General features: G+C 47.9%; 1 long non-coding RNA gene across 1 annotated transcript; it reads right to left on the bottom strand.

Annotated features, from left to right (window-relative positions):
* Positions 1-6,369: 6,369 nt before the first annotated feature.
* LOC144827537 (uncharacterized) lies at positions 6,370-7,911 on the bottom strand. The gene is made up of 2 exons (XR_013610242.1): positions 7,600-7,911; positions 6,370-6,883 (listed from the first exon to the last, which is right to left on the bottom strand). It is a non-coding gene; the product is annotated as an uncharacterized LOC144827537 (long non-coding RNA).
* Between the last annotated feature and the right edge of the window lie 3,877 nt (positions 7,912-11,788).

Genomic DNA, 11,788 nt, shown 5'->3' with positions numbered 1-11,788 from the left:
CTTTTTAATTTTATTTGCTGTTATTTGTTCCATACACTGTTGCATGTGTTATATATGTGTTGATGTACCTGATGACCTTCAGGACCCTCAAGTTGCCTAGGATTTGTTATATTTAAAATTAACAACTCTGTCGTCCAGGATATATTCATTGGACAGCATAGTGTCTTCTGCCATAGACATCATGGAACAGGAACTTGGTCATGTTGCAACATGGTCAGTCGCAATTACGTTCTATCATGCTATTAGGCTGGACGTTGCAAAACCTTTGTTCAGACTATATGCCTTGGCGTTTAATCATTACCACGTCACTGTTTTCAGAATTCAATCTCACTGAGAAACAGATCAAACTGGCACAGAGGGGAGCAGACTATATGGTGCTAAGCATTGAAAAACTGGAAATATTGCCATTTACGATAGCAGAGAAACCAGCTACTGAATGGATTATACATGGAGCAATCACTCTGCCTGTTACAATTTTCCATCTTCAGTATTTCCTAAAACATATACCAGCAGGTGCATACAAAAGGTTGGGTAAGGAATACATCAAGACATCCTGGGAATTATCATACACACACAGATGTTGGAGTGGGGGAAGGGAAGTGTTTCTTAGTGGTAAAAACAGTAAAAACGCACTAAGCGGTTCTCTCCTTTGTCAAGGTGTAAACTTACACGGGGCCTGCGATGGTTACTCTAACATTTTATCCTGCCACCTGCAAGGTTCACCAGCTGCAGTGATTGATCCTATATTTGGACAACTTTCAAATGGGAGTTACCTCATGTTGAACGATCACGGCTGCTGTGGCATATTGCCAGGCATACCATATCTAATAACTGTGTCAGCCAGGGTCACTTGCTGTATGCAAGTATTGTTTCCTAAAACCAAGATAGCCAGGGAGTCGCAGTTATGGCCTTCACTGAACGTCTCTTTTATATAAATTGATACTTTAAAGAATGAAAGCCATTGTTTTGCAAAAAAATGTGCCACTGACCTAGGCCAAAGAGACCTATGATCTACAAGTCGCAAGGACTTCTGCCGAGATACATGCACTTTTAACTACAAACTGCCTTATACATATCTCGGAAATGTTAAGTTGTATCTTAGACATGTCTGATACGAGCGGTATTGTACATCTATTTAAGAACGTATGTTCTGGATTGTTAGCACCTTTTCAAGCAGTCCTCGGAATATTTCCAAACTTCGTGCACTCTGTTTTTGGCGGACTGCCCCTCCTTTTGGGACTCGTTGCGGGGATACTATTTTTGCTCCTTCTGCAACGGTATGGCAAGCCAAATCACCAGCACCACTCCAAGCACCATAGAGAGAGCTCTATTGGAGATGAAGTGTCATGAGCGCATCGTCCAAATTTAGGGATTAACTCATTTGTGAGAATTAAATACCACACGGTTTCTGTCATTCAGACCAATCTGGCAAGATTGCATCTTACCTGTTCTACGCTGCCTGCTATGCGGAGAAGAATGTGTGCTAGACATCTGTTTGACACTCCCATCAGTCATGCCAACGGATGTTGATACTTTGCTGGACCCGGTAACGGCCCATGCGAAGTGTTGTCCCCAGGAGCTACCAATTCTGATGACGGCATTCCTTGAGATCTCACAGACACAAAATGCTGATGCTGAGATACGAGAGGAAAGTACAGGCACACAGGTACCAACCGATTCGAACATTGCTAATGCAAAGAATGCTGAAAGCGATGCTTCACATCTATAGGCGGTTAATGTTCTAAACTAGGTAATGCAACTGTCACCTACAATGATAGACGACTTTTTTACAGACTTAGAAGATTTCATGTTTTCTCCAAGCACTACACTGACTTTTGAGCACACAGTGTTCTGAGAAACTTTGAATTTGACCTTCATGTTTGAAAACAAAGAACTTTTACCTATGATTAATTACTTTTTTTGGTCTCCAAATTTGTATTTTTCATTTTTTGGCATAAGTAATCGGCTTAAAGTAGAAATATTCATAGAGAACTAGAATTCTTTGAAAAACTTCGAGGAGACAATATTTGACCTTGTCCACAAATACAAACAGTTTATGTAATTTGACATGAAATGGTATCTGCCTTTTTTCTTCTGTATTTACGAGCCATTTCATAAATGTATATTTTCATGCTTGATTCATTTAGCATTCGAATGTTAAAATATGCTTAGAATGAAACATTGCTTTAATGCGTACAGCACCAATGCATCTTTTATGTGTACAACCAGTTCAAATGAATTTTTATGTATTTCGGGTGGGTTTTTCACATTTCATGTGTAGATATGATTTAGATATGTGTAACATGTTTGGAATTTAGTAACATCGTACATAAGAAAGTGGAGTGGGTGTTGTGTTCGATTATATATTCAGAATGAATTTCCTGATTCATGCTCTTATATAGGTATAATTCGCATTGCCCTCATATAGGCATAGAAATCCAGTCCTTATATAGGCATAGCCCATGCTATCCAAATACAGGCATGGCTACTTCCATCCGTTCATCTACGTCACAGCGATTTCTTGGAAAACCAGAAACTTAAGCCGTTAGGGACTTCCCCTTGCCTGGATATTGATTTCTCCAAGAACTCATTATTATGCATGTACAACTACTCCTTAGGGGTTCATTCATGATGTTCATATGCCCGACTTTTACATCAATACTGGCATTTCTAAGCACCGTCAAGGTATAAATATACCTTCACTTGCTATGGCAAAGCACAGTGTGGTTTGGTGCAGTACGACTACCTACTTGCACGACGCAGCTTGCTATAGCAAGTGCTGAAGGAAGCCAACTCCCCAAGCTGACGCACTGACAAGGTGCTGACATCCTGCTGCTGAGAATCCAGCTCCAGTGTTTCTTCTTTCCCCTTGCGGTATATTGGGAAATCGAGTCCTGTGAAAGAGATACCAACCTCTCTCATTCTAAGGTATGGAGCTGATTAGAACCTAGAGAAACCTTTGGCAATTCTTGTCAGAACTAAAACCTATGCTAAACAGCACCTACTTCTTCCCTGGTACTAGACCTAGGTTAGGTACATTGGGGTAGGCGTATTTTCGAAGCACCAGTTTAGTATTTTAGCCTGTGTTATTTATGTATGTATTTTTATATATGTCATAGCAACAGACAATGCTATGACAGTATTATTTTATATTACTGTTTTCGGTGTACGCATTATACTTCGCATTCTGAATAACAATTGTTTCAGTTCATATCTCTTGCATGAGAAATAAGACTGTTCAATAAACCCTTTTATTGAAACAGCCGTCTCTCTATATCTCTGCTACTCTGTAGAAACGAAGCATGCAAGATTGACTGAGTGAAATAGTTATCTATTGTTTCCACCACTCTGAAGATATTGTTACGGTCCTAGGGGAAACAAAGGTGTCATGTGTATGTGTTTGTCAGAGACTAATCCCTTCTTGTTTGTTCCAGAAAGTTTCTAGTGACCTCTGAGTTAGCTGGCACACATACAATTAAGTTTGGTATACTCGATAGAGACATACTGACATTAGTCCTATGTCAAATCTATTGTGTATATCATTTCAATACGCAGAGCCTATTGGCATTATAGGAACTACACTACAGGTTTGTGAGCAAAGCTCCTAGGGTTAGGATCAGCACTACAGGGGCCAAAAATCAGCACAGGAGCTGCACCACCAGCTGCACAAGGCAACCGGATGCAGAGTACCAAGAAGACGTCAGGAGCCCTGTGGTTTTTCCATGGAGATCTCTGGTTCGAATAAAAGGCTGCAGGCTCAGGCAAGGAGGTTTTTTGAAGGTGAACACCAGCAGGAGAGGTAAGTTCGGTTCTTGGGGAATGCCTGGACACTGTCAGTTGGGCCATCCAAGGCCATGGGGTGTCAGGTGCAGGGGTGTCTTTAGGCGTCGGATCTTCTTACAAACTCAGGTCGGGAGCAACCTTTGGGTTAAGACTGCAGGCATTTGTCTGAAGCTCGAGGTAGGTCGAGGATCACCGGAACCCAGGTCAGAATCACTGGGGAGACCTCTTTGTGGTATTGGGCCACTCGTACTCGGCCCATGGGCGTCGGGTGCAGTGTGGTGCAGAACCGCTAAGCTGCCTGGATCCAGGTTCTGTGTTGGAGTCTTTGTTGAGCAAATCCGGTGCTCATGGGAGACAGAGACTGTCAGGTAAGTGCAGGACAGGTCCACTGGGTTCTGGATGGCTACTGGACAGCAGAGGTTTCACTGTGAGCAGGTTGGAGTTGGGAAAGGCCGGTAGGGCTGGGGCCAAAGCAGGTAATGTCCTCTTTTTCCTAGGTCTGCAAACACAACAATGATGGACAGAATGTGGATCAATGTCACACATTCACCCCAGTCGAAAGATCTGGGCCCAAATCCATCGTTTTTCCACTCCACACCACCCTGGGTTAGACAATGGCGATATGCAAATCAGCGCTGACCCTGTGCCCCATGGGAACAGTCCAGTCCAAACTACAAAAGCCATGTCCTTCCCAGAACGGAAACAAGCATCCGAGGACCGGCCCGGTTTCGAGGTAACACCTCTCATCAGCCCGGCTAGCTTGATTCCAGTGGTGTGGAGTGCCTGGGACTCACGTCTGAGCATCCCCAGTACACTTAGAGCGGTAACTGCAAACACAACAATGATGGACAGAATGTGGATCAATGTCACACATTCACCCCAGTCGAAAGATCTGGGCCCAAATCCATCGTTTTTCCACTCCACACCACCCTGGGTTAGACAATGGCGATATGCAAATCAGCGCTGACCCTGTGCCCCATGGGAACCCAGGGTGGTGTGGAGTGGAAAAACGATGGATTTGGGCCCAGATCTTTGGACTGGGGTGAATGTGTGACATTGATCCACATTCTGTCCATCATTGTTGTGTTTGCAGTTACCGCTCTAAGTGTACTGGGGATGCTCAGACGTGAGTCCCAGGCACTCCACACCACTGGAATCAAGCTAGCCGGGCTGAAGAGAGGTGTTACCTCGAAACCGGGCCGGTCCTCGGATGCTTGTTTCCGTTCTGGGAAGGACATGGCTTTTGTAGTTCGGACTGGACTGTTCCCATGGGGCACAGGGTCAGCGCTGATTTGCATATCGCCATTGTCTAACCCAGGGTGGTGTGGAGTGGAAAAACGATGGATTTGGGCCCAGATCTTTGGACTGGGGTGAATGTGTGACATTGATCCACATTCTGTCCATCATTGTTGTGTTTGCAGTTACCGCTCTAAGGGCCAGATGTAGGTAAATAATATTTACCGACCTCTTAAATACCGAGTCATACCGACTCGGTATTACCGAGGAGGAAAATGAGATGTAGGTAACAATGACGGTATAAAATACCGACTCGGAACCTGTCGGTACTCGGAAACGGTATTTACCGACTCGGAATATACCTACACGGTAAAATCCGAGACGGAAAAACCAAAACCGATCCACCGGTGCCATGGCCCATAGGAATGAATGGCAACTTCCGACCCGGAAAATACAGAGTCGGGAAAAACCGACCCGGTATTTACCGTGTCGGAACTATCCGCCGAAGAATTTGAAACTGACAAACATGTGTGCCTGTGAACCAATCAGGTACTTCAACCACACCCAAATTCCAAGCCACAGGGGAACTAACCAATCAGATCCAAGCACCACACCCCAGTACCTGGGACAGGCCACGCCCATGCAGGTGCAGAAACAAACAGTCAGGAGAGCAGGAGGACAGAGTGTGGAGCAGCCTTTCCTGACACAAACTACACAGCAAGATGGAGAGCCAGGAGGCACAGAGAGAAGCTGCTGAGCGCAAAAGGAAGCAGAAGTTCAGCCAGGAGGAACTGCAGGTGCTGATTTCGGAGGTTGTCAGACATTATGGGAAAATATTTGGAAAGCAAACTCTGCATGTTGCTGAATCAATCAAGCGCAGCACCTGGTTGGACATACAAGGCAAGGTAAATGCCATTGGTGTCACCCACCGTGACCTTGAAGACCTAAAAAAACGGTGGTATGACATCCGCATAATCACCAAAAAAAAGCTTGCTGCCCACCGCAAGGAAAGTGCTGCTACAGGAGGCGGAAGAAACAGAGCCCCCAGACTCACCGACATTGAGGAGATGGTCGCTACAACCCTTGAGAAGGAATGTATACACGGAATAGGAGACGCAGACAGCTCAGCAAGAGGAGCAAAGAAAGCAGGTAAGATGCAGGAACAATATCATTTACCCTTTTACCTATTCCCCTCACAGGATAAATCAGACTCCACAACAGGTTTAACTAATGTCCTGCAATGCATCCTGGGAAATGTAGTCATGTGTAGATACCTCAGAGCAGTCAGCGTGCATTGCAGCAAGGGGAGCAACAGACAAGTAGCATAGGCAAATGAGAGACAGGCAAATGTGCAATAGAAGTGTATTTAATCTCATGACACAGGTGAACAACATTACTGACACAATGTCCATGTCTGTCCACAGGAGAGTCAAAGCGCAGCACAGCTGAGGTCAGAGAGAAGAGGAGGGAAGGAGCCGGACCTAGCACTTCTCACGGAGGGCAGGACCAAGAGCAGGCTGCCCCGATACCTGAGGAGGCAACTGCTGAATATCCACGTTCCCCTCTCCTATTTGGTAGTCAGGACACAGGAGCGGCAGAACTATCACCCACCCCCACATCACCATCCCCAGTGCTGGGAAGAGTCAGGAGCCATGATGTGCCCCCTCGCAGAATACTGCAAACATCATCGGAGGAGGAGGAGGTGGAGGGTGACACACAGGACAGAGGCAACACCGAGCAGCAGCCCAGTCCCAGAGTCACGCGGGCCAGTGTCCGAGGGCGACGGCCACGGGAGGTAGAGGATGTGCGGCAAGTCCAAGGTGTCTTCTGCGGACTGGAGGCCACCATGGTGAAGGTGCAGCGCCTGCAGGCAAAAGCAATGATGGGGGTTCAGAGGCACGCACGCACAACTAACAATAAACTGGAAGCAGTAGGCAAGGGCATAGGGGACATGGCAGAAGGCATACAATCCATGGCGTCAGGAATTTCAGATATCACACAGTGCATGACTGTCCTGTGTGACAAATTGGACAGGGACCATTTGGAGAGACGCAAGGCCCGTGTGGATGTGCGCCAGCAAACCAAGGCCCTGAACAGGTTTGCAACTGCTACCACTCTGCTGTGCAGACGGTCAGTCACGATGCAGGATGCCATAGTGCAGTGCTGCACCAATTTAAGTGAAGGTATGGCCAGGATGACCACTGCCATGGAGCTAGTGCTCGCGCATCAGACTGGCACTGGAGGCGACACTTGTGCTGCCGAAAGCGAGGGGTCCACCAGCAGGAGTGGTGCAAGCACTCCTGTGCATGACTTACGGAGGAGTGGCAGGCGTGGGGGAAGTTTGACAGGCCAGCGTGAGGACATAGGCTCACAGCCACAGCAGCCCCGCCCTGTGGCCCGTGGCCACAAACAATGACTTTGCACTCCACCCAAGGCTGTAGTCACGGTGGTGTGAACCGTGACAACACACTCATGGAGTGTTAGTATTAGTGAGCCCAATGTGAGCTAACAATGCTGTGGCGTAGTGATTATTAAACTACTTACACAAAGTTACATTCATGCCTGTGTCTCTTTACTCACTCAGAAATATTGTTGTGTAACCTCTGCCCGTCTCAGTCTCCCATCTGTAGCTGCTGCTGCCACTGTGGCTTGGGGCTCTGCCACCTCTGGGTCGTCATCAATGTCCTCATGAAATGTGAGCTCCACCTCAGTGCCTTGCTTGGTGGCGAGATTATGCAACATTGCACAGGTCGCTATTATTTTGCAGCAGATGATTGGGGTGTACTGCCGTGCACCTCCACTCTTGTGGAGGCAGCGAAACCTGCTCTTTAGGAGTCCAAATGTGCGCTCAACTACGTTTCGTGTGGATCTGTGAGCCACGTTGTATCGCCTTTCACTCCTGGTGGATGGGTTGAGGTAGGGAGTGAGCACGAAGGACCGCAGGGCATATGCACTGTCGCCTAGGGGGAGAAAGATAGACATTAATTGCAAGTACTTGAGACGTAGATCTGATGTGAGTGTCAGGGTGTGTCAATGTGATTTACCTAGCAGGTATCCATTTCCAAATTCTCCGGCAAGTAGGCGTGTGTATATTCCACTGTTCTGGAATATGTATGAATCATGGGTACTTCCGGGGAACTTGGCTACGATGTCAGTGATGAGGTTACCTGCATTACATATGACCTGGACGTTGATGGAGTGCGTCGATTTGCGATTCCTGTATATGTGCTCTGTGGCTGCAGGTGGACAGAGTGGGACGTGGGTGCCATCGATGCAGCCGATCACGTGAGGGAAGTGTGCCAGTTGATAAAAGTCAGTCTTGGTTTTGGCTAAATCTGCCGGTGTAACAGGGAATTTAATATAATGCCCCATCCTCTGCATCATGGCGTCAAGAAACCTCCTGAAGAAGCGGGACAGGCAGCCCTGGGACACGCCACCCACTACAGCTATCACACTCTGGTAGCTCCCTGAGGCCAGCAGGTGTAAGCTACATAGCACCTGGACATGAGGTGGGATGGCATGGGCCCTGGGTGTTGGGTGGTCCAGGAGAGGGTGTAGGTCCCTGATCAATTGCTTGATGGTGTCTGGGTGTAGCCTGTACCTCTGCAGTATTTCAGGCTCTGTCAGTTGGAACAGTGTTATCCTCTGCCTGTACACTTGTTCCTCCCTTAGCCATTCTCTCTGTCCTGCTGCCTGTAGTCTCTGCCGTCTTGCTATGATGTAGAAAGCCGCCATCATGGGTCCTGAGGTGCATTTTGGGACTTTTTTTATAGCCCTCCCTTGGTTACCACCTGCTTTCAATGCATGGTAAATACCGACTTAAAAATACCGTTTTTCGGCAGAATCGGTATTTTTGGGCTTACCTACATCTCCAAGGCTCATTTTACCGTTTCTGATTTACCGAGTCGGAAAATACGAACTCGGTATTTATGTATACGGTAGATTCCGACACGGTAATTTTACCGGGTCATTCTTACCGAGTCGGTATGTTTCCGACTCGGATTTTAAGAACATCGGTATTTTCCGGCCTCCTACATCTCATTTCCTCGGTAACGGCCGATTTTACCGGTTTTCGGCCGTTACCACCCGGTAAAAGCCTACCTACATCTGGCCCTAAGTGTACTGGGGATGCTCAGACGTGAGTCCCAGGCACTCCACACCACTGGAATCAAGCTAGCCGGGCTGAAGAGAGGTGTTACCTCGAAACCGGGCCGGTCCTCGGATGCTTGTTTCCGTTCTGGGAAGGACATGGCTTTTGTAGTTCGGACTGGACTGTTCCCATGGGGCACAGGGTCAGCGCTGATTTGCATATCGCCATTGTCTAACCCAGGGTGGTGTGGAGTGGAAAAACGATGGATTTGGGCCCAGATCTTTGGACTGGGGTGAATGTGTGACATTGATCCACATTCTGTCCATCATTGTTGTGTTTGCAGTTACCGCTCTAAGTGTACTGGGGATGCTCAGACGTGAGTCCCAGGCACTCCACACCACTGGAATCAAGCTAGCCGGGCTGAAGAGAGGTGTTACCTCGAAACCGGGCCGGTCCTCGGATGCTTGTTTCCGTTCTGGGAAGGACATGGCTTTTGTAGTTCGGACTGGACTGTTCCCATGGGGCACAGGGTCAGCGCTGATTTGCATATCGCCATTGTCTAACCCAGGGTGGTGTGGAGTGGAAAAACGATGGATTTGGGCCCAGATCTTTGGACTGGGGTGAATGTGTGACATTGATCCACATTCTGTCCATCATTGTTGTGTTTGCAGTTACCGCTCTAAGTGTACTGGGGATGCTCAGACGTGAGTCCCAGGCACTCCACACCACTGGAATCAAGCTAGCCGGGCTGAAGAGAGGTGTTACCTCGAAACCGGGCCGGTCCTCGGATGCTTGTTTCCGTTCTGGGAAGGACATGGCTTTTGTAGTTCGGACTGGACTGTTCCCATGGGGCACAGGGTCAGCGCTGATTTGCATATCGCCATTGTCTAACCCAGGGTGGTGTGGAGTGGAAAAACGATGGATTTGGGCCCAGATCTTTGGACTGGGGTGAATGTGTGACATTGATCCACATTCTGTCCATCATTGTTGTGTTTGCAGTTACCGCTCTAAGTGTACTGGGGATGCTCAGACGTGAGTCCCAGGCACTCCACACCACTGGAATCAAGCTAGCCGGGCTGAAGAGAGGTGTTACCTCGAAACCGGGCCGGTCCTCGGATGCTTGTTTCCGTTCTGGGAAGGACATGGCTTTTGTAGTTCGGACTGGACTGTTCCCATGGGGCACAGGGTCAGCGCTGATTTGCATATCGCCATTGTCTAACCCAGGGTGGTGTGGAGTGGAAAAACGATGGATTTGGGCCCAGATCTTTGGACTGGGGTGAATGTGTGACATTGATCCACATTCTGTCCATCATTGTTGTGTTTGCAGTTACCGCTCTAAGTGTACTGGGGATGCTCAGACGTGAGTCCCAGGCACTCCACACCACTGGAATCAAGCTAGCCGGGCTGAAGAGAGGTGTTACCTCGAAACCGGGCCGGTCCTCGGATGCTTGTTTCCGTTCTGGGAAGGACATGGCTTTTGTAGTTCGGACTGGACTGTTCCCATGGGGCACAGGGTCAGCGCTGATTTGCATATCGCCATTGTCTAACCCAGGGTGGTGTGGAGTGGAAAAACGATGGATTTGGGCCCAGATCTTTGGACTGGGGTGAATGTGTGACATTGATCCACATTCTGTCCATCATTGTTGTGTTTGCAGTTACCGCTCTAAGTGTACTGGGGATGCTCAGACGTGAGTCCCAGGCACTCCACACCACTGGAATCAAGCTAGCCGGGCTGAAGAGAGGTGTTACCTCGAAACCGGGCCGGTCCTCGGATGCTTGTTTCCGTTCTGGGAAGGACATGGCTTTTGTAGTTCGGACTGGACTGTTCCCATGGGGCACAGGGTCAGCGCTGATTTGCATATCGCCATTGTCTAACCCAGGGTGGTGTGGAGTGGAAAAACGATGGATTTGGGCCCAGATCTTTGGACTGGGGTGAATGTGTGACATTGATCCACATTCTGTCCATCATTGTTGTGTTTGCTTTTTCCTAGGTCAGCATGGCTCTCCGGTCCTTCTTCTTTCTTCCAAGAATCTGAGGACGCAAGGCTCAGGGTCGCCCTGAAATATTAAATTTAGGGGTGTTACAGAAGTGTGCACATTTGGATCAATGGGTCCCTTCCTTGGGGTGAGAAAACCACTATCATAACATTTTGGGCATCAGAAAACTCCATTATCCCAATAAACCAAACTGGGTTTTGCCGTGGACAAGGAACCACTATTAATATCATGGTGCTAGCCCTGTTGATGGACACGGCCAAAGTGGCAAAGTTTCCCTTATTTCTATGCTTTGTAGATTACACTGCAGCCTTTGACCACGTATATCGCACCAAACTATGGCAAAAACTGGAAAGCTGGGGGCTACTGAAACCCCTTCGTGACCAGCTGATATTGCTACACACTGATACCTGAATTAGGATCAAATTAGGTGCAGGTACGCACGTCTCAAGGCAAACCACCACCTCTAAAGGGCTGAATCAAGGGTGCATCTTAGTGCCCTTACTCTTTAACCTCTTCCTAGCTGTTCTCCCTATGGAACTGAACAAGATACACCACATGCCCTGAAATTGGGAAAAATGTTGTTGTCTAATCTGTTATACATGGACAAACTAGTGTTGATAAATTAGACCCCTATCGGCCTACAACATCTCTTGAACACCACTAACAGCTTCTCCCAATGCA

Source organism: Lissotriton helveticus, chromosome 4_1, assembly GCF_964261635.1.
Source record: "Lissotriton helveticus chromosome 4_1, aLisHel1.1, whole genome shotgun sequence".
NCBI lineage: Eukaryota > Metazoa > Chordata > Amphibia > Caudata > Salamandridae > Lissotriton > Lissotriton helveticus.
This window is presented reverse-complemented; position numbering and strand designations above follow the sequence as displayed.